Source organism: Callithrix jacchus, chromosome 10 (assembly GCF_049354715.1).
Source record: "Callithrix jacchus isolate 240 chromosome 10, calJac240_pri, whole genome shotgun sequence".
Lineage (NCBI taxonomy): Eukaryota > Metazoa > Chordata > Mammalia > Primates > Cebidae > Callithrix > Callithrix jacchus.
In genome coordinates, this window is record NC_133511.1 from 73,094 (window position 1) to 97,428 (window position 24,335).

General features: G+C 38.1%; 1 long non-coding RNA gene across 2 annotated transcripts in view; it reads right to left on the reverse strand.

The window, feature by feature from the left end:
- The window catches only part of LOC144577952 (uncharacterized), an 86,307-nt gene extending 66,876 nt beyond the window's left edge, over positions 1-19,431 (reverse strand). Inside the window, exon 1 of one of the 2 annotated variants that reach the window (XR_013522788.1) lies at positions 19,163-19,431. This is a non-coding gene — a long non-coding RNA (uncharacterized LOC144577952). Of the gene's footprint in view, positions 1-19,152 lie in introns of both variants that reach the window. The other variant, XR_013522789.1, reaches the window with a different exon arrangement.
- Between the last annotated feature and the right edge of the window lie 4,904 nt (positions 19,432-24,335).

Here is a 24,335-nt window from a genome sequence, read left to right on the forward strand (position 1 = left end):
AAATTTTTAAAATTAGATGTAATTCCTTTACATCAATATAAAAAATCCCCTCATGGCAAAACACGGTAAGCAACATCGAAGGACAAACAACAAACTTAAAAGCAACAGTATAAGTCATATCGCCAAGAGCTAATTTGCTTAATATATCTAAAGCTCCTACATATCATCAATAAAACAGTAACCATATAATAGAGAAATAGGTTGCACATACGAACAGTGAGTCCTCAGAAAAAGAATTACAAATGACTCATTCACATGAAAAGATGTCCAAACTCTGTAATAAGAGATATATAAGTTAAAAATCAGAAGAAAATAACATTTTCGCCAATCAGATAAACTCTAGTAGCACTCTGTATTGTTGAGTGTATAAGGAAAGAGACACACTAAAACCTTGTTGGTGTAAGTACATAACGATAAAATGTTAATGGAGAACAATTTGGAAATGTGAGAGATAATGTATTTGCATGTAAGTATTATGTACTTCAGCATAGATATAACAGGAAAAGTGGCGGGGACAACTAAAACATGTTACATTCAGTCGATGGAGTGAATACTCTACAGCCATCACAAAGAATGAGGCAGTCTCGTAAGTACCAAGATGAAGTGATCTCTTAGATACCCAGAGCAGCAGATCTTCTTCCTTTTTGGCTTCACAACTGGTAGAGTCATCTTTGGTAAGGTAAAGCAGAACATCTAAATCAAGAATATGACTTCCCATAAATACTGAAGAAGAATTCAAAGCTACCAATTGAGGAAAGAGCTTTTTATAAAGCAGTGTAAAAATCTACAAATTACCTAGAAAACAGAACATCCTGCAGAAAATTCTAAAAACATCCAAAATGGAATTCTTTACTGCACTTGCATGCTAACCTGTGTCATCATCCTACCGTATCTGCTTCTATTCCTCCTCAGACAACCCCAGATAACAGCACAGAGAGCCCAGAAATCCTTAAACTGCATGTAAGCTCATGATGTGAAAAACAGCCAGAGGGTGATTAACTCATGTGTGTTCTCAGATCATCCACAGGAACAAGAAAGCAGTCAACTTTTCCAAATGCATAGAAACAGAAGCAGAAAGCAAGTGATTTAATCAAGACACCACAGAGATTAAAGGTAAGCATCTACTTACCACGTGAATGAGTGTTTGTCTCATTTTGATCTCTGTCGTAACCAACTATACAAAATTAGTATGAACTGAGCAAAGGGTTATTATACTCTCTTGTGAAATCAGAGGTACTAGATTAACTGAATCCATAACTGCTAAACTATGAAACACAACTAAAGGCTAAACTATGAAGCTTCAGTTTTATTTTAGGCAACCTCCTGACATAAACACAATCTATATTTTAAAAAAAAAGCTCAACAACATACACACATTCCCAAAAAAATCACACAGAACACAAACACACAGAAAGGGTGGGCCTGCTTCCTATCCACAGCACTGTCAAGCTTGCTCTGGTAAATGAAAGCCAGCAGAAAGCTGATCCCTGAACAGGATGAAGGGGATGAATACAAGAACAAGGAAGCCCTTCTATGAAGAGAGTTTGGAATGTGTCTCTGTGTGTATATGTACTCACATTTTTAGTCTCTTTGGTGTGTGAAAGGAAAATAAATCTTGGGGCCCCTAAATCACTAAGCTAGAGGGAAAAGCCAAGCCTGGAACTGCTTAGGGATAACCTGACTGTCACTGAGATACATGCATAGCTGATTGCCTCCTTTAAAAAGGCTAATCAAAAACTCAAAGAATGCAAGCACTCCTCTCTTTCACCTATCTGTGACCCAGAAGCTCCTTCCAACTTCAAGTCTTTTTTCTGTCTTTGCTTCACGTTGTCCTGCCTTTCTGGACACAACCATTGTACTTCTTACATATGTTGGCTGATGTCTCACGTCTCCCTAAAATGTATAAAACTAAGCTGTGTCCCGACCACCCTGGGCACATGTTATCAGGACTTCCAGAGACTGTCTAAGAAGGGTGCATCCTCAAACTTGGCAAAATAAACTTTCTAAATTAACTGAGACTTGTCTCAAATTTTCAGGATTACAAATAATACCAGCAAATCCTGAGACCCACTGAAGGGAAAAAAGAAGGTAGTCTAACTTCATTATGACTGCAAAAATGCATCTGGTATATACATACAATAGGATATTACTTAGCAAACAGAAGAAAAACAACTACTGACACAAAAAACACCATGGATGAATCTCAAAATAATCACGTTGAATGAAAAAAGCCAGAAAAAAAGAATACCTACTGTATGATTCTATTTATATAAGTTAGAAAATAAAAAGTAATCTACAGTTACAAAAAGCTTATCAGTGGTTGCCTATGGATCAGAGGCAGGAGGGAGACAGTACTGAAGGGTACACGGAAACTGTTGGGATGATAAGTATGTCTATTATCTCTAGTGGTGACAGCTCTATGGCTGAATACCTATGTGAAAACATCTAACTTTACACTTCTAATATGTGCAGCTTGGGTGTCACTTGACTCCTCAATAAAGCTGTTTAAAATGTTTTGATAAAAATAAGTTCATATTGACCACCAATTGGGTTTAACTGAAACCTTACAAAATGAAGATTATTTTCACTTTCAGAAGGATATCTGATCGCAGTTACATATTATGCTTTGTAAACAAGCCATTTCAGAATAAATACAGATTTCCAATACTTAAATGTCTGTATTTCTTCCCATTCATCCTTTTCATTATTTTAAAGCAGCTACAGCATTTTACAAAAAAAATTCCATCACTTCAAGTTTCTTACAGAGACTCTCTGAAATTCAATAAACAGTTAACTTTTTGAAGAAGATGAGACCTTAAACACCATCCTGTCCAACTTTCTCAATTTAAGGAAGTAAACTTAGCCCCTCCCCTTGTAGGGAGTTCATCCTGTCTCATGGCTTTGAAGTCAGCTCTATGTTGCTGACACCTACCTTTGTCATTTTAATCTTGACCTCACCACTGAACTACAGATATTTATTCCACTGCCCACTAAACCACCTCACTTGACTATCTAATAAGTATCTAAAACCAATTGTGGCCAAAAGGTATCTTCTGATTCCCCTCACCACCAACTTCTCCTCGAATTTTCCCCATCTTAGTAATTGAACCATCATACGTTCAGTTGCTCAACTAAAACCTAGGAATCAACTCTTGACTACTCATCTCCTGCCTTCCACATAGAATCCACACTTAAGTTCTTAGCTCTGTCTGCAAAGTACATTGCTAAAGCTGGCCCAGGCTCCATCTACACAGCTACTATGGCTTCTTACCCAGACAACAGCTCTGAAAGGTCACCATTTTCTCTTCTACCTCTACCAGTCATCACTACACAGTAGCCACAGTCATGAGCCCATCAATCCCCAGACCTAGAACACTCTACAGACTTGCTGCCATCATTAAAGTGACATCCTAACTCCTTATTCTACCCTAAAATATCAAGGCCCTTTCCACCTCTCTAGCCTCATCTACTACTATTTCTTCTCTGGATACATTCCAACATTTCCTACTGACAGTCTCAAACACCCTAAACTCATTTCCACCCCAAAACCAATGCTTTGCCACCTCCATACCTGGAATGCATACAGATACTTCATCATTCATATCTCAACTCAAATAACGTCTTCAAAAGCTTCCCAAACCTCGCAATCTTCAGAAGCATCCCCTAGTGAGAAGTTGGTGGTAAGGGGAATCAGGAGCCCTCTGACCACAATAAGTTTGGAAATGTATTAGGTATTCAAGTAAATATTTAATTCACTTATCATAGACCCCATTTTACTGATGTTATGGTACTTATCACTATCTCAAATTATCTTGTAAAGTTCTTTACTTATTTATTATATATGTTAATAAAATTCATTCATTCATTCCTGCTATGCCTATCAGAAGCACTAGCCCAAATAAGAACTGTGATCTTTTCTTATTTCACTTGAAAGCATTAATTTTTGGGTGCCTGGTACTACTGGTTAAAAAGTACCCATGTGCATTTTTTTACGTCTATTTTAGTTCTTTTTTAATTCCTAAGTATGACGATTGGGTTTCCCCACTCAAACCTAAGTGTGAACATTTTTACAACATCAGCACGTTACCAGTCTGACGTTTAAAAATAAAGGTCAATTTCAGGACTGAAATAAAAATAAATAAAGGAATGCACATTCCTTAAAATATCAGTGATAAAATATATATAGTCACAGTAAGATATATAATCACACTAATACATATATGTCGTGTAATATCACCAAAAAGTATGTATTGTACACATTAGGTATGTATTAGGTACATATGTATAGTGCACATATTATGAAAATATGTATGTATCATGATAACACCGTATGTACACGTATACAAATATGTGCCTACTATTTAAACAATGTACACGTGCAGAAATAGGTGCAAACTACATACCTATGAACAGCAGGCTATTACTAAAGTTCTGGTCGTAGCAGCCTCAATGCCCACCCTGGCTGCTTAAATGCCCATAGCTCACTGCAGCCCCAAACTCCTGAGCTCAAGTGACCTTTCTGCCATGGCCTCCTGACAGAAGCTGGGCCAACAGGGCAGCAGGTATGCATCCCCACACCCAGTAATTTTTTTTTGAGAGATGGGGTACCGCTATGTTGCCCAGACTGCTCTCAAATTCCTGGCCTGAAGCAATTTACCCATATTAGCCTCCTAAATTTCTAGGATTACAGGTGTGAGCCACTGTGCCCAACAGGTGTTCTAAATGCAATTTCCACACTGCTATTCTGAAGAAGGGCAAGAAGCAAAGAGACCCTCCTTGAAACATAGAAAATAAAAGCATTCACTATTAAGTGGAGGCAGAGTTGATGATCAGCCAAAACTACTTCAACTGTAATCCGGAAGTCCCATTGATACAGGAGTTCTAAAGGAATTATTTAGTCAGAGATTGAAAATAGGGAAGTCTTTGGTAAGGTTTCCTTTGAATAAAAAGCAGCCCCAAAACCATTTCTAACAAAGAGTTGCCTGTAAAATCGAGCTGCAGATATAGACAAGCAAGCTGGAAGCTTGCACAGGCGAATGCCAGCAGCTGTAACAATAGGAAGCTACTTGGGTGCCAGGCATGCTCAACCCGACGGCTTCATCTTCCTTTTTCTTTATCAACCACAAGTGCAGTAAGGGACAGACCAACATGCACTGGCCAAGTAGAAAACCTATATGCATAAGGAGATTCGGGTGGATAGCCAGCTTCTTCACGAGCTATGTAAAGCTCTCACCTGGTCCAACCCGTATTTGGACACTATGTAAATCAAACACCACCTCCTCAACAAGTCTATAAAACCTTGTGCAGTTCACCAGAAAACCAGAAAACACAGTCTTTATTCAGAATCGGCCGAATACATTCAATGCATTCAGGAGATTGGGAGACATTGTTTAAATTTTCCCCAAAACCCAGAAGAACTCAAAAGTACTCATTGTCTTGGCCTTATTGGTATTTGACTATGAATACAATAGATCCCACAGAAGCAAGTCTAGTAGAGTGGCCTTGGCAAAAGCCTCGGATTTAGGAGCAGGTTTAGGCAACTCAAGCCTTCTCGGCTTCCATTTTCTCATCTGTACTTTCATCATTCTGATTTTTAAGAGCACCTTTGTTGAAAGTAAAGGTTCAGTGAAACAGCACAGATGAAGTCCTTCCTATTTGGTCTGGCAGGTAGTAGTTGCTCAACACGTCTTGTCTATTAATGACGACCACAATGATCATAGTGGACTAATAATGAATTGATAAAATATGATTATGTAAGTTCAAATGAGTTTTGATCTCGCCCCCTCCTCTGTTTCAGAGGCTGTATGGTTTTTATGTTCTACATTGTATGGCTTAACGTTGGCAGGTGGGGGATTTTGATAGACACATGATAAAATCAGAAGCCCCAAGACTTGTATTTTCATCACAGAAATGTATTACTTCCTTGAGTTGTGACCTGGAGAGAGTTACTTTGTCTAAGTTAACCTTACTTGTAAAAATAATCATAAATATACCTGCCCTTTCTCATCATCTCAGCCTCTCCGCAGTCAGTGTGAGGTACCATTGGTATAGTGTATATGAAGGGGTTTGCAAGCTCTGGAGTGCTGTATATATGCTATTTTGCCTCTTCAATTGTGAGTGGTGTTTTCCCATTCTCCTTAAATGACCCAACACTACGCTCTTGGTAAAATAAATGCATTTGTGCATGAACATTTGGCAAATAATAAGAGCTGCATTTGCAAGAATTTTTCCCTTGAACAGCCAAGTGAGGCACTTGGCTGAAAAAATAGATGTTTTTCGATTCGCGTAAAATTTGAATTTCGGTATTTTACATGAGAGAGCATACTGAGTTGGTGTATATACTCCAAAAGAGAGTAGAATAAGGCATTGTATATTTTTTCTAACATACTATATTCCGAGCCATTTTCTTTTAACTTTGGGGCGCCTAGATATTATTTAGATTTTTTTCGATACGCATAAAATTACAATTTCTGCATTTTACATGAGAGAGCCTATTGAGTTGGTGTATATCCTGCAAAACAGAGTAGAAAAGGGCATTGTATATAGAATGCTTAGCGCCTGCTTTCAGCTTTGCTGCAAACTAAAACACTGACTGACTTTGGTTAACCCCCTAACCTCTTTGAGCCTCAGTTTTTTCATCTGAAAAAATCAATGATGGTTTGAATTTCTTCCGAATATGACATTCAGTTATCTCTCTCTCCATTGTGGAAGCACTGGGAGCTATTGTTCTCCTGTGTCTGGTGGCCGTTATGACTTCTGCATTATCAAGGGGCCCTCTCTAACCTAAATAACCCCCCAAAGAAATTAAGTTTGTAATCATTTCTGCCTGGTAAGCGAAATGACAAGAGAAAAGAGCTAGTTGTCAATAGCCCTGTGGATGGCGAATTAATGGGATCTGTGCAAACAGTTGCTTATAGAGCCATAATTTGCCTTTCGTTTTCGTTTGCAACTCAGAAAAAAAGTGAATAATTTTCAAAGAGCCGCTCATTGAACATATTTTTTAAAAACATGTCATTGGCAAAAGGGGCACTTGGTTGCTTGATTGCCATATATCTCTGAGTATGTGGAACAGTTATTTTTAGCTGGGGGTAACTAGCTGAGAAGAAAGCTGCAGCATCTTGGAGGCAGAAGAATCTTTGTATGTCTTATGTTGGCATGGAGAAAGCAAAGCGAAAGGGCAGAGTATAAAAGGTTGTTAACTAGATGAGGGGTCAGCTGCATTTCCTCTGGCTGCTCAGAGGTGAGGCCCTAAAGCAATGGAGACAACATTGTGGGTGGGAATGTGTTTGCAGGGTCTAATTAGTTTACTCAAGAAGAGCAAAAAAGAGAAAGGGCTAAAAATATATAGATTGTAAAATTCATGGCTTCATTTGCTCTTCTTTGCCTTTGAAACCTTTTTAAAACCTTATAGTAGAACAATTTGTAATCCTTGAAGCCTTTTTGCTACCACTCTTGTCAGCTTGTCTAAGGCCACCGTAACTTATCAGCTACTGGGGAAAGTTGTTTAAACTCTCTAAGCCTCCTTTTTTCCCACTGGTTCACTTAGGGGCACTAATTCCTAATGTTTCTGCCTGAGTTATTGTTTTTCAGATCCCATAATTGTTTGCATATGTGCTCTATAAGATGCATCACCTAGCACACGTTGTGGGCAACCTCAGGTGTAGAAGTTAGGACATCTTTGTGCCTGGATTTGGCTGTTACTAACAAGACGGAACGGGGAGGAAGGGCAGAGTAGACTACTGTAGAATTTTTCTGGATTCTTTTGGTTTCTCCAGAAAATGATACTGTTCTTATATTTAAAGATAACTATCTGCCTAGGCATATTGAAATTCTAAGGTTGACACCACTTTGCATTGATCCTAGGGCAGGGTTTCAGGATTGCTGGAGCAGCATCATCCTTTTACAGTATAGATTTCAGTCAGCAGGCTGGTCATGGCCTCCTCAGTGTGCAATCTTCTTACTGATGGTGGGCGTCAGTGGGCTGGACTCACAGTTTCCATCTCTTAGGCTGGGCAGGCCCATGGTGGCAATGGAAAAATTTCATGGGAACATACATCAGAAGTAATAAGAAATCCATCTTCTTAAAGCCTTCATAGGAGATTTCCTGAAGATTTATAAAAGGCACTTCATTGATCAAATGACTCTGATGTTTCCCCTCACTGGAAGAAATTCAGGTCACCAGCCCACTTAAAATCATTGTGTTCTCCTTTTGCAGTAACCTCTGCTCATATCATTTCTTTATGGCATATTATATACTATTAACTTAATATCCTGATTAGTGGAGCTAGCAAACAATCAGTATCACTATAAACTGCAGTATCATAACTGACTTCCTTTAAAAATCATCTAATGTTTCTTTAAAATCACTGGTGCTTTTGTAAAGTAGTTCATATTTAGGAATATGAACATTTTATCATGCTGGAAAATTATTTGAATTCCTTTTCATTTAAAACCTATAGCTTTCTACTTAATCTAGCTTTCACAAATATTTTATTTGCCCACTATAGAAAAATCGAGTTTAGAGATAAATGTAAAGTCACTCATAGCTCCATCCAAAAGTCAACAACTCTTAATATCATTATTTTTGTTCTTGTTCTCAGTATTTTTGCTGAATCTATGTTTCGTAGAGTTTCATCATATGTCAGATAAAACTGCATATATGAGTTTTTAAACAATACATTTTTATTGTCATAAATGAAATACACATTTAATATGGTATGACTAGGACATATAGAGAGATATAACAAAGAAAACTAAAGTCATTTAAAATCTTACCAAATCTAATAACCATAAACCTTTCGATGTATTTTCTCAGAATACTTTTTCCTATGCCTTTTATATTTTCTTGATTATCAAGTACTTCAAGCGTATAGAAAAGACAGAAACTAATATAAGCAGCAATGGAAAATTTTAAAATATGGGTATTTTTCTGCATGTGTTTCAGATTGTTTAGTTTTTGTTGTCCTTTGCCCTCCCCACGTGTCCCTTTATTTTCCTGGCAAAACAAAGCATTACAGATATAGTTGCAGCTTCCTATACTCCATTTTATTTTTCTAAAACTTATTGATATTGAAATGTCTACCTCTGGTCTACTTACTTTCCCTGCCGAATAATACTTTACCATATGGAAATACCACGATGTACAATTACATGCATAGTGCCATATACATTTGTTTACAGGTTTCTTGGGAAGAATCTCTCTTACTGTGTTCCCAGAAGAGGGATTGGTAAATTGTAGGGGAGGCTTGTCTTCATTTTTACTATGAATTTCCAATTGTTTAAAGTAGTTGTAACAATTGGTATTCCCACAGGAAATGTGGGGAAACTTGTTTTGTGTTTGGCTTCACTTGATATTCCTAGGCTTTTACTTTTTGTTTGTCAATCTTATGAATGTAAAATGGTATGTTTTAATTTACATTGTGCACAGACTTATTATTCGGGACACATGTAACCTTTCTCATGCACCACTGTCATGGATTTGTTTTCAATTTAACTCATTTATTAAGCAAGGAAAATTTTGAGGTTTCTCAAAGATGGCGATGAGAACTGCTGATGGATTTGCTGCATTAGATCCACCCTCTCCAGCTCTGGCCCTCTAGTGTCAGTATTTCTGCCTTCCATTTCTAGTGCTTCCTCTTTTCAGGTTCTGGGAACATTCTGGCTGTAGAAATCAGTTGCAGTAATTGGAAGAACTTTTACTAAAGTGACTTACTTGTCTTCTTACCTAGTAATTATGCAGACTGTAAAATATATTTATGAAAAATTCAAGTTATATACAAAACCAGACACTACCAAAGCATATACAAGTTCATGATCTCTTTTATTTTTCTCTTCTTCCTCTTCCAATATATAACCACTTGTAGAGAGCCCCTACTATTTCCTTTGTATTTATGTTTATGTCCAAATGCAATAGATATTCTCTAACATATCTCCTTGGATCCATAAGAAGAAGGTGAATGTAATTTTTAAAAATGAATATGATATCTCTACATCAGCACAGTATTGCATTATATGGAAATAAGAGAAAGAATCTAACTCTTCCATGGACATTTAGGTTGCTTGTAGTTTTCTATTATTTTAAACAGTGTTGTGGAAAACGTTCTTGTAAATGTCTTTGGACATCGATGTGAAAATTGTCTTAGGAGATATTTGTAGAAATGCTATTTACATGGTCTTTTTTGCCTACTTTATTCATTTTTATTTAGAACATTTTATAGAACTTTAGGAATTGGTGACTTCTAAGTAGGTGTAAAACACAGTACCGGGCCAGGCATGGTGGCTCACACCTGTAATCCCAGCACTTCGGGAGGCCGAGGCGGGTGGATCACGAGGTCAAGAGATCGAGACCATCCTGGTCAACATGGTGAAACCCCATCTCTACTAAAGATACAAAAAATTAGCTGGGCATGGTGGTGCGTTCCTGTAGTCCCAGCTACTTGGGAGGCTGAGGCACGAGAATTGCCTGAACCCAGAAGGCGGAGCTTGCAGTGAGCCGAGATCACGCCATTGCACTTCAGCCTGGGTGGCATGAGCAAAACTCCATCTCAAAAACAAAACAAACAAAAAAAAAAACACAGTACCTGGATTCTCTGAGCTTTATGTTCTGTTTGAAGCAGGGGAAGTGACAGTAACTACCTGTTAGGGTGATTTTGAGGATTAAATGAGATACTGTGTACAAAGTTTATAGCATGGGTTTTGGATCACAGCAGAGAGTAAAAAGTTCAGTTTTGCCTCCTCTTAGTCGGTCCCGAACCCAAATATACTTTTAAATATTCTTTCAGCACAGATTTTAAAGTTTGATAGAAATAGAATTATATTGTGATCACTCCATATGTAAGGTTTCTTTTAGTCAAGAAAATGTTTTTGATATTCAGCCATGTTGTTTCACATGTCAATAATTCTTTCCTTTTTTATCCTCCTATCTCAGGTCTTAAAAAAGGAATACTGCAAAAAAAATGAAACAATATTTCCACTTGTATTCGGTTTTGGTCTACAGTTGACATTGTTCTCAAGTATTACTAACAGGTTCCCATGGAGAGAAAAATTTATTTTCTGTCCACAACATAACAGGAATTATAACAGATGCAGAAGGCCTACTAGCCCTGTGTGAAAATCATCATGTTGACTATATTTCTCAAAAGTTAAACTCACGTGTATGGGCAGCTGTCAGTCTTTGTTTCCTCACTATCAATCCCACCACTTTTATTTTTTCATTTGGGGAAAAATAATAATGACTGTAAGAACAATGAAAAATAATAAAAGGACAGTAAAAAGGTTGAATGCACTGACTGTGGCAGGGAGCAATCAGAAATGGTTTGTTATTTCCCTTCACTTTATCAAAGTTGCTACGTGGACTCATTCTTACCCACCTGTTGGGTAGAATCTTTGATATTTTCTATTTCACTGAGCAATTTAAGATATTAAGAAATTCTGTCTAGTTCAAAACAGGAGCAGAAAACCAAGCACCACACTTTCTCACTCATAATTGGGAGTCGAACAGTGAGAACACATGGACACAGGGAGAAAACAACACACATTGGGGCCAGTTGGGGGTCAGAGGAGTGTGAGACGGGGAGACCATTAGGACAAATAGCTAGTGCATGTGAAGCTTAAAACCTAGATGAACGGTTGATAGGTGCAGCAAAGCACCATGGTACACATATACCTATATAATAAACCTACACATTCTGCACCTGTATCCTGGAACTTAAGAAAAATCCTGTTTAGTTTAATTTCCAAACTCAAAAATCTCATTCAGCTGAAAACTTAACCCTTTTTTTACATATTTTAACACATAAAATAATCAACAATGAAAACAGGTAGAGGTTGAGCATCTCTGATCCATAAACCCCAAAATCCAAAATATTCCAAGATCTGAAATTCATCCACATCGATGGCTGAGGTAGCGATATGTGTGCTTTCTGATGGTTCAATGTATACAAACTTTGATTCGTGCACAAAATTGCTAAAAATATGTAAAATTTTATTTGCGTTATGTGTATGAGGTGTACGTAAACATAGGTGAATTTTGTGTTTAGACTTCAGTTATATCTTTAAGAGATCTCTTTATGTATATGTAAATGTTCCAAAATATGAAAAACGTTTAAAATCCAAAACTCTTCTAGTCCCAAGGAATTCAGATAAGGAATATTCAACCACTACATCTAATAAGTCATGGATACTTTAAAATGAAATTTTAAAAGTATTTAAAGAGTCCAAAAGACATCAGGAGAAAAGGGACAGGACAAAAAGTGGGGAAGGGGATGCAAACGAAAACAAACAAAATAATGAAACAAACCATTAAATTGTAAGCTTGAATCCAATTACATCATTCGACCACTAATAAATCTATATTTAATAACGTTAAATGTTATTGAATCATACCACATACTCCAATTAAAGTGCAGAGATTGCCAGAATTGATTTAAAATACCCACAAGACCCAGTGCTATATATTAAATACACACTTTGAATAGAAAAAAAGAAGACAAATATACGTAGGTCTAAATAAGTACATTTGAATTTTTTTAAGACAGTGTCCTACTCTATCCCCTAGGCTGGAGTACAGTGGTGCAATCTCTGCTCACTGTAAACTCCGCCTCCTGGGTTCGAGCAATTCTCCTGCCTCAGCCTTTTGAGTAGCCGGGAATACAGAAACCTGCCACCACGCCTAGCTAAATGTTGGGGTATTTTTAAGAAAGCTGGGGTTTCACTGCATGGGATAGGCTTGTCCTAAACTTTTGAACTCAAGTGATCTACCTGCCTCAGCATCCCAAAGTGCTGGGATTGCAGGTGTGAGCCACTGTATCTGACCCTAAATGAGTACATTTAAAATGATATACTATGCAAACAGTCAGCAATGGAAGTGTGAAGAAGCTATATTAATACCAAATAAAATGTGCTTAAGTCAAAACAGTATTTCCAAAGATAAAGAGGGATAGTTCATGATTACAGAAGAGTCATTTCATCAAAAAAATGGATTAAAAATAATTTGTGCGTCAATTTGCACAAAACAAAATTGAACTAAAGGAATAAACAAACAATCCACAATTTTGATTGGTGATTTTAATACCCATCTCCCAAGCAGTTGATAGATAAACTAGACAAAATCTTAGTCAAGATGCAGATGACCTGAACCACACTCTCCACCATCTTAAACAAACCAATGGAAGACGACACCCAATAACCACAGAATACTGTATGTTTCAAGTACATGTAGTGTTCACTAGGATAGGTCACATGCTAGGTCGTAAAACAAGACTGAATAGATTAAATCAAATTGAATTCATGCAGTGTATGTTACCTGACCACAATAGGATTAAAACAGAAATTAACAATAAGAGAACTAGGAAAGCTCCAAGTACTTGGAGATTAAATATAATACACAAGCCCAAGAAGAAATCAAAAGGTAGAATATAAAATATTTTATTCTAAGGGATAATCAAAATACAACATGCCAACACTTATGAATTACAGCTATGGGAGTTCCCAGAGGGAAGTATAGCCGTACATGATTATACTGCAATAGAAGAAAAAGAGAAAGGTCTAAAATCAATGACGTAAATGTTCACCTAAAGAAGATTGAAAACACACACACACACACACACACACACACACACACACACACACACAGCAAAGAAAACTCCAACGAAGTAGTAAGAAGGAAACAATAAAGGTAAAAGTGCAGAGATAAACCAAATTGAAGACAGACAAAATAATAGAGAAAACTAACAAAGCAAAGAAGCTGGTTGTTTTAAAATATCAACATTAATAAACCTTAAGCTACTCTGATCATGAAAAAAAGAGAGGAAACACAAATGGTCAGTATCAATATCAGAAGTGAAAGCGAAGTGAAACTATCACTACAGATCCTGCAGACGTGAAAAGGATAATAAGAGACTATCATAAACAACGTCATGGTGACAAATTCTGCAACTTAGATGAAATGAACAAAGTATCTGAAAAATACAACAAAAACTAACACGAATTTTGCAGAAAATGTGTCCGGGAAAATTAAAAGATACATTAAACAAAAGAATATGCAAGCCACAGCCTGACAGAAAATGGTCATAAATCTATTTTCAGTAAAGAGCCTGATTTCCAGAATATAGAAAGCAGTTTTATAACCTGAAAATAAGGCTGGGCACAGTGGCTCACACCTGTAGTGCCAGTACTTTGGGAGGCCGAGGAGGATGAATGGCTTAAGGCCAGGAGTTTGAGACTAGTCTGGGCAACATGGTGAGACACTGATACCTAGTATAAGTACAAAAAATTAGCCTTGTATGTGGGCTAATATCAATACAAAAAGTTAGCCTGGTATCAGCTAATTGGGAGACTGAGGTGGGAGGATCGCTTGAGCCCAGGAAGCAGAGGCTGTAGTGAGCCAACATTGCACCATTGCCTTCCAGCCTGGATGACAGAACAACTAAAAGAAAAAAAGAAAACAATTACTGTTTAGAAGGGGAAAAAATTGGGGGAGCCACTTTGCAAAGATAATATACAAGTGGGACAAAATGGTTAACATCAAGGAAATGCAGATTAAAACCACAGTGAGATACTACTACACACCCCACAAAATAACTAGGTTGGGAAAGACTAAACACCAAATGTTGGCAAGAATACAGCACAACTATAACTATTGCTAATGGGACTATAAAACAGTACAACTACTTTGTCAAATTTCTGGAATTTTCTTATAGAACGAATATACATCTCATCTATAATAAATTTCCGAGTTAGGAATCTACCCCAATTAGTGAAAATACATGTTAATATAAATACTTACAGAAGACCACAATAGCTTTACTCATAATAATCAAAAGTTGAAAATATTTCTGGTGACCACAAATAGAGGATCAGGTAGCGAACTACGTTATTTCATAGCATGAAATACTACTCAGCAATAAAAATGAAAGAGATACTGATATGTGTAACCTGACTGATAAATATAAAAATTATTTTGTGGACTGAAGGGAGCCTTATATATAGGGTTATCACAACATGATTCAAGTTACGTGGAATTTCTAAAGTTGGCAAACTTAGTCTACAATGAAAAAAATCCAAGGGTACAGAGCTGGAGACTGAGACAAGTCATGAGGAAACTTTCTGGGATTGTATTAGTCCGTTTTTTCACTGCTGATAAAGACATACCTGATACTGGGTACTTTATTCAAAAAAGGTTTAAGGGACTCACAGTTGCACCTGGCTGGGGAGGCCTCATCATCACGGCAGAAAGTCAAAGGGACATCTTACATGGTGGCAGACAGGAGAGAAATGAGAAACAAGCAAAAGGGCTTTCCTCTTATAGAAGCATCAGCTCTTGTGAGACTTATTCACTATCACAAGAACAGTATGGGGGAAACTGTCACCATGATTAAATTCTCTCCCACCAGGTCCCTCCCACAACACATGGGAATTCTGGGAGCTACAATTCAAGAAGAGATTTGGGTGAGGACACAGCCAAACCATATCAGGGATTATAGTAATGTTCTTTATTTGATAGAGTTTTGGGTTACACATATGTATACTTTTGTCAAAATTCGGTAAATACATACTTAAAATTTTTGCATTTCATCATTTGTAAACTTTACACCAAAAGGAAAAAAAAAGGTACCAAATTCTAGTTAATGCACGTTGAGTTACTGATGTCTGCAATTTACTTTAAAATGCCTAAAAACTATAATGGATTACTGGATGGATAGAAAGATGGATCTATGGATGGACATGAGATAAAACAAGACTCCAAGTTGGTGAAGATACAGTTAAAGTGTTCACTGTAAAGTTTTTTCAACTTTGTTGTACGTTCATAAATGTTCATCATAAAATATCAACGAAAACAATTTTCATCCCTCCTCCTCTGTGACAGCCTCAGCCTGAGAAAGCCACACTGGGAAGGGAAAAGAGGACAGTGTGTTTGTTTATGACCACCCACCCTCACTTCTTAGCAGTGCTTTCTGGCTCTTCTAGGGTTGGATAGGGGCAGGGAGAAAGGAGAGACAGAGGAACAGATAGGGCTTTATTGAATAGTTCAGCTGTATTATGGTGTCACATTTTAGGAGCAGTCATGAAGTTTTGGGCCCTTTCTCATGCGTTCCTGAGAAATTCTCCTGGTAGGGATCTCTGACAGCAGTTCACTACCTCAGGTAATACAGTTTCTAGGAAGCCACTAAGAGCCCTCCTACCACCTGCCTCTGGGGGTCCTGGGCAGCCTCTTCCTTACCCCTGGCAGGAAGCTTTTCAGGGCAGCGTCCTCCTTAAAATCAATGGTTTTCTCTATTATGGAATTCCTATTTGGCCCATATAAAACATGCAAACACCTTTGTTTGGCTTAACTTGAAGTACGGGCCACTCCCAGCTCCAGTCTTTATCGCTTCTATCTGCCCCATTATTTCAACTTGGCCACAGCCTTTTGCCTTTGGATTGTATTCAGATGGGATAGCAGTTCCCGTGTTCTCCAGCCTTCAGGGACAGGAGCTAATCAGTTTGAATTGTTAATTAGAAGTTCCTGTTCATGCAGCTCGTTAGCTTTAAAATGAAGCAGCAGCATTTTCCCATCCATGAGAATTGGGTGAGGAGGGAGTTCATACAACACACAACCCTTTCAAAAGTCTTCAGTGTAATTAAAAAAAAATGCCCAGTGTGGTGGCTCACATCTGTAATCCCAGTACTTTGGGCAGCTCAGGTAGGCAGATCATAAGGTCAGGCTTTGGAGACTACCCTGGCAAACATGGGGAGACATTCATTCCCAAAGCAAAATTTTGGAATTGTAATTCCAAAAGCAAAAATCCAACCACAAAAGATAAAGTCTTAATCAGTAGAGCTTTACAGAAGGAAGTAATGTAGGTAGTAAGGGCACTTTCGGAAATGTCTGGAATCAGAGGAGTCGATGTATCACCTGTTAGAAATTGTACTCCCTTGGTAGCAAAATTTTCCTTGTGTTCACTTAAAATAATAGTCTTGTTGTTTTAAAACCAACGCACAGTCAGAGGGTGACTTGGATGTTTATTTTTTATTCTCTTTGCCTTCTTGTTTTAAGAATGGATTTTTCCTAAATTCTAATTATTATTGTAACTTACATAAGTGCAGCCGATTTTGCTTTTAAGGATAAAACTACATTTAAGTAGCTTTGTCTGGATTATCAAAACCAGGCCCTGAAGAAGTGAGTTCCTAAAGGGTAGGAACTTTGCTTATGTCTATATCTCAGTTGTGTTAAACAGAATAACTGGCGCAAATTAGCAAATGATGCACTGAGGAATCATAGAACAAAAGACTTTATGAAGAACTAAGTTTCAGATTCAGGGTGACGCTAAGGAGCTAGTGTACCAGAGGATGGTATGCCTTCTGCAATCACAAAAGCAGCATTCAGTCTGATCTGGGCTCTAAGAAGTGCTCCTTGAGACCTGAAATTTTATCCTAACACTGCCACTAACAGGTTAAGTCAGAAAGAGTTCACTTCCCAGAGCTTTCGATTTCTGGTTTCCAAATCAGCACAATGAGAAACTGAAAAGAAGGAAAGAGGAAAAAAAGAGAGGGTCAGAGATCCCTCCTGCTTGTACAATGCCATGATTTGGACACAGGGTTTGGGCAACCATGGCCCATCCACCAATTCCTGCCTGTCGTCTCTTGTCAGACAGCTCATGAGCCACGAATGTGAAAGAATTCAAAAAAGTAGCAATATCTTGGGACATGTCAACAATTATATAAAATGCAATTTTCAGTTCTCATAAAAGTACTTTGGAACTCAGCCCCACTCCTTTATTACCCATTTCTATGGCTGCTTTCACACCACAACCGCAGAGATAAGTAGCTGTGACAGAGACCATATGGGCTGCCAAGCCTAAAATATTTACTGCCTAGACCTTTCCAGAAAAAAAAAAGGATTGCTGATCTTTTACACAGACAATCAAGCAAGCGATCACCTGAGAACATTAAAATCTGTGTCTAGGACAAATGGGGCCTATATAAACTAGGGAATAATCTTCCCCACTACTTATGCAAGAACATTCACCGTTGAGAGAGCAGGCTACATGGCTTGGCAGCACTACTGCCACCAGTCCAGACTTCCCCTCACCTGTGCCCTATAAGTGACCAGCATTTCTAGGCATCCGTGGGGCAGCGGGGTGCATTCTCATGGCTGGCCCCACACCTTCCCTTCCTCCTGCTTCCTCACATTCTATTTTCTGAGTGGTTGTCAAAGGAACGCTGAATTTTGCTGTCACTTTTTCAGACCCCAATTCCACTTATGACAGTCTTGGTACCAGGAAGCATTCCAAGCTCCTATCTCATCACCACAACCGCCTGCTTCTCACTTAGTCCAGACGAGCTTGCCACAGTGCACTTGCTTTTTAATCGCTCTCTCTCTTCTTGCCTTCACCTCCTCTCCCTCCCTCTCTCCCTGGGTCTTTCTGTCACACGGGTGTGTGCACATACACAAGTTCCGATTAGATAAAAGAAGAAACACTTTTTAAGTTTCTTTCTAGGCCTAATAGAAAATTCTTTTTTTTTTTTTTTTTTACAAAAACAGAGCTGTTTTTTCCATTGCAAAAAATAATAAAATAGATTTATGAGGTACATAGGCGTGCAGAAAAGTATTTTAGAAGTGGAGTCAGAACTCTACTGTGGAAAGGGGGCTTTCTTTGTGCCCCTCGCACTCATGGACGCCATCTCTAATGCACCGTTCACGCCTAGACCCACGCCTCAGCCTTTCCGGGGGTCGTTCAGAGCCACCTGCCAGGCAGGCACTACCACGCCGGCCTCTCCGGAGCACAGACTTCTGCTCCGTCTACATCCCAGCCTGTGCACCCGAAGGGACCCAACAGCTGAGTCCCAGCCCCACTGCGGCAGAGGGCAGGGACCAGCACGCACACCCTCAAGTCTACATGAAGACCCTCGCCGAGACTGTCGCCAGCACCGACCCCTGGATCACCCCGGCCCTGGGCGACGGATGGGGGTCTGGGGCGCATGCCCCAGAGGCATGGAGGCAGAGAGGAGGCCAGCGGAAGTTAGAGGTCACTGGGACAGGCTTGTCTTCCCCTCCCTTCCAGCAGTGGCAGGCCCCAGTCCCCACCCCTCTCCCAGGCCCCCGGTCTGGTGGCACCATGGCCACAAAGGGCAGCGAGGGTGCGTGCCCGACGCCTCGGTGCCTCGTGGTACCTGAACCCACTTGGTCGAGTGGCAGCTGCACCGCATCGCCGAGGGGCCGCAGCAGGGTGGAGTCCGTGGTACTGGCGGTGCCGGAGGGCGATGGAAAGTCTTAGACTAGGGACTGCTCTCCACCTTGCGCCCAGTGCCGCCCGCGCTCATTGCGAGTGACCGCTCCCTCGCCTCCAACTTCCAGCAACTCCCAACGCTGGTTCTCCACGTTGTGCACTCAGGCGCGGACAGCTGCCCACAGCACAATCCCGGCGTGGAACCCTGACGCGGCAGGCAATCAGAGAGCGCCGGCTGCACAGCGCCCCTCCCCCGTGCTGAAAGGCGGGGCAAAGGGAGGAGGCTCACGGGAAGGTTGTAGCCTGAGGGCGCCTCCTGGGCCGAGTGGGATGGCTTTCTGGGGTGAAACTTTAGAAGGGTGTCGTTGCCCCTTCGCCCCTCCCTTTTTGCTCCCTGGAATGTCATGGCCATCCACCTCTCTCTAGGAGGGACAGCACGCAACCTAGGGGTGGGCAGTGGCCCCCCAAAAAAACAGCAAAGTGAGGGACGTCCAAAGCATTGCTGGGGACATTGGGGACCAAGCTTGGGCCTGGGAGGAGGGGAACGGTGAACCAAACCTAGCTGAAAAGCCCTTTTGTCTTCAAAACTGCTGTGTAAAAGCCCAAAGTGGAAAACAATCCCTTGGTCTGACCCTTTCAGTCCCCCTCCAGCTGCACCTCAGCCATCCAGGCGGAGCCAGGTGTTCCTGGGTTGGATGCCTGTGGTTGCGGGGAGATGGACTCACCTTTGTTGCGTTAAAATTTAGTTCTTTGGTAGCCACCCGCTCTTATTGAACGTCCTGCCTTCCTCCTCAAAGAGGTGGTTTCTAAGCATCCCTTCACCCCCTGAGCACAGTCACCCTCAGACTTTTGAATTCTGCATGTCTGCATACCTTCTGGGTGTTGAGGGAGGGTTATATACATGTGTAATTCATTTGCCCCAAACTTCATAAAAGTAATCCATTTGGGCTCTTTGAAAATGCAACATCAAGTTTTGTTCAGCAGACGTTTAGAAGAGGAATGCCACAGGAGGGTTCCTAATTCCCCTTGGGAGCTCAAGACTTAAGGGATTGTCAGTTTGTGATTTGGGTAAAAATAGTGTTTACTGGGAGTTTAACTACATGTTTTAATACTTTTGGTAGAATAGGTCAATAATAAAAAAGATTTTATTACATTCAGGACTGAATAAAGACTGTTAGAAAAAATACACAATGCCTTATTCTACTTAGTTTTGGATTATATACACCAACTCAGTATGCTCTCTCAGGGAAAATACCGAAATTTTAATTTTATGCGAATCGAAAAAAATCTAAATATTATCTAGGCACCCCAATGTTAAAAGCAAAATTGCTGTGAATATAATCTGTCAGAAAAAATATACAATGCCCTTTTGTACTCTGTTTTGGAGTATATACACCAATTCAATATGCTCTCTCATGTAAACTACCAAAATTCTAACTTTATGCGAATCGAAAAAAATCTAAATATTATCTAGGCACCCCAATGTTAAAAGGAAAATTGCTCTGAATATAATCTGTCATAAAAAATATACAATGCCCTTTTCTACTGTGTTTTGCAGTATATACACCAACTAAATATGCCCTCTCATGTAAAATACCGAAATTTTAATTTTACGCAAATCGAAACAAATCTAAATAATATCTAGGCCTCCCACAGCTAAAAGAAAATGGCTCTGAATATAGTCTGTTAGTTAAAATATACAATACCTTATTCTACTCTGTTTTGGAGTATATACAGCAACTCCGTATGCTCTCTCATGTAAAATACAGAAATTCTAATTTTACCCGAATCGAAAAAATCTAAATACGATCTAGGCAACCCAATATTAAAAACAAAATTGCTCTGAATCAAATCTGTCAGAATAAATATACAATGCCTTACTCTACTCTGTTTTGGAGTATATACACCAACTCAATATGCTCTCTCATGTCAAATACCGAAATTCGAATTTTACGCGAATTGAAAAAAATCTAAATAATATGTAGGCATCCGAAAGCTAAAAGAAAATGGCTCTGGAAATTTTCTGTAAGAAAAAATATACAATGCCCTATTCTACCCTCTTGGAGTATATACACCAACTCAGTATGCTCTCTCATGTAAAATAGCGTATTTCTAATTTTACGTGAATCAAAAATAATCTAAATTTTTTCAGGCACCCCAAAGATAAAAGCAAAATTACTCTGAATATAATCTGTCAAAAAAAATATACAACGCCCTATTCTACTCTGTTTTGGAATATATGCACCAACTTTGTATGCTCCCTCATGTAAAATACAGAAATTCTATATTTAAGCGAATCGAAAAATATCTAAATATTATCTAGGCACCTCAATGTTAAAAGCAAAATTGCTCTAAATATAATCTGTCAAAAAAAATATACAATGCCTTATTCTACCCTGTTTTGGAGTATATACACCAACTCAGTGTGCTCTCTCATGTAAAATACCAAAATTCTAATTTTACGTGAATTGAAAAAAATCTAAATATTATCTAGGCACCTGAATGTTAAAAGCAAAATTGCTCTGAATATAATATGTTCAGAAAAAATATACAATGCCCTTTTCTACTCTGTTTTGGATTATATACACCAACTCAATATGCTCTCTCATGTAACAAAACGAAATTCTAATTTTACGTTAATCGAAAAAAATCTAAATAATATCTAGGTGCCGCAAAGTTAATAGAAACTGGCTCTGAATATAGTCTGTTAGAGAAAGTATACAATGCCTTATTCTACTCTGTTTTGCAGTATATACACCAACTCCATAAGCTCTCTCACGTAAAAAACCGAAATTCTAAATTTACACGAATCGAAAGGAATCTAAATAATATCTAGGCGTCCCAAAGTTAAAGGAAACTGGCTCTGAATATAGTGTGTTAGAGAACATATACAATGCCTTATAATACTCTGTTTTGGAGTATATACACCAACTCAGTATGCTCCCTCATGTAAAATACAGAAATTCTAATTTTACCCGAATCGAAAAAATCTAAATATTATCTAGGCACCCCAATGGTAAAAAGAAAATTTCTCTGAATATAATTTGTCAGAATAAATATAAAATTCCCTATTCTCTTCTGTTTTGGAGTATATACACCAACTCCATATGCTCTCTCATGTAAAATACAAAAATTCTATATTTAAGGGAATCGACATAAACCTAAATATGATCTAGGAACCCCAATGTTAAAAGCAAAATTGCTCTGAATATAATCTGTCAGAAAAAATATACAATGCCTTATTCTACTCGGTTTTGGAGTATATACACCAACTCAGTATGCTCTCTCATGCAAAATACCAAAATTCTAATTTTACGTGAATCAAAAAAAATCTAAATAATATCTAGGCACACCAATGATAAAAACAAAATTGCTCTGAATATAATCTGTCAGAAAAAATATACAATGCCCTATTCTACTCTGTTTTGGAGTATATACACCAACTCCATATGCTCTCTAATGTAAAATACAGAAATTCTATATTTAAGCGAATCGAAATAAATCTAAAAAATATCTAGGCACCCCAATGTATTAACCAAAATTGCTCTGAATATAATCTGTCAGAAAAAATATACAATGCCCTTTTGAACTCTGGTTTGAAGTATATAAACCAACTCAATATGCTCTCTCATGTAAAATACCGAAATTCTAATTTTACGTGAATCGAAAAAAATCTAAATATTTTCTAGGCACCTGAATGTTAAAAGCAAAATTGCTCTGAATATATTCTGTCAGAAAAAATATACAATGCTTTATTCTACACTGTTTTGTAGTATATACACCAACTCAGTATGCTCTCTCATGTAAAATACCGAAATTCTAATTTTACGTGAATCGAAAAAAATCTAAATAACATCTAGGTGCCACAAAGTTAAAATAAACTGGCTCTGAATATAGTCTGTTAGAAATAATATACAATGCCTTTTTCTACTCTATTTTGGAGTATATAAAACAACTCAGTATGCTCTCTCATGTAAAATACAGAAATCCTAATTTTACCCAAATCGAATAAATCTAAATGATTTCTAGGCACCCCAAGTTTAAAAACAAAATTGCTCTGAATATAATCTGTCAGAGAAAATATACAATGCCCTATTCTACTGTGTTTTGGAGTATATATACCAACTCCATATGCTCTCTCATGTTAAATACAGAAATTATATATTTAAGCGAATCGAAAAAAATCTAAATATAATCTAGGCACCCAATATTAAAAGCAAAATTTCTACTAATATAATCTGTGAAAAAAATATACAATGCTTATTCTACTTGGTTTTGGAGTATATACGCCAACTCAGTATGCTCTCTCATGTAAAATACTGAAATTCTAATTTTACGGAAATCGAAGAAAATCTAAATAATATCTAGGCGCCCCAATGTTAAAAGAAAATGGTTCTCAATATAGTGTGTTAGAAAAAATATACAATGCCTCATTCTACTCTATTTTGGAGTATATACGCCAACTCAATATGCTCTCTCATGTAAAATATCGTATTTCTAATTTTACGTGAATCAAAAATAATCTAAATTTTTTCAGGCACCCCAATGATAAAAGCAAAATTACTCTGAATATAATCTGTGAAAAAAAAATTTACAATGCCCTTTTCTACTATGTTTTGGTGTATGTACACCAACTCAATATGCTCTCTCATGTAAAATACCGAAATTCTAATTTTATGCGAATCGAAAAAAATCTAAAAAATGACTAGGCGCCCCAAAGTTAAAATAAAATGGCTCTGAATATAGTCTGTAAGAAAAATTATACAATGCCTTATTCTACTCTGTTTTGGAGTATATACACCAACTCCTTATGCTCTCTCAGGTAAAATAGAGAAATTCTATATTTAAGCGAATCGAAAAAAATCTAAATAATATCTAGGCACCCCAATGTTATAAGCAAAACTTCTCTGAATATAATCTGTCAGAAAAAATATACAATGCTGTTTTCTACTCTGTTTTGTTGTATATACACCAACTCAATATGCTCTCTCATGTAAAATAGCGAAATTCTAATTTTATGAGAATCAAAAAAAATCTAAATAATATCTAGGTGCCCCAAAGTTAAAAGAAAATGGCTCTGAGTATAGTCTGTTAGAAAAAAATATACAATGCCGTATTCTACTCCGT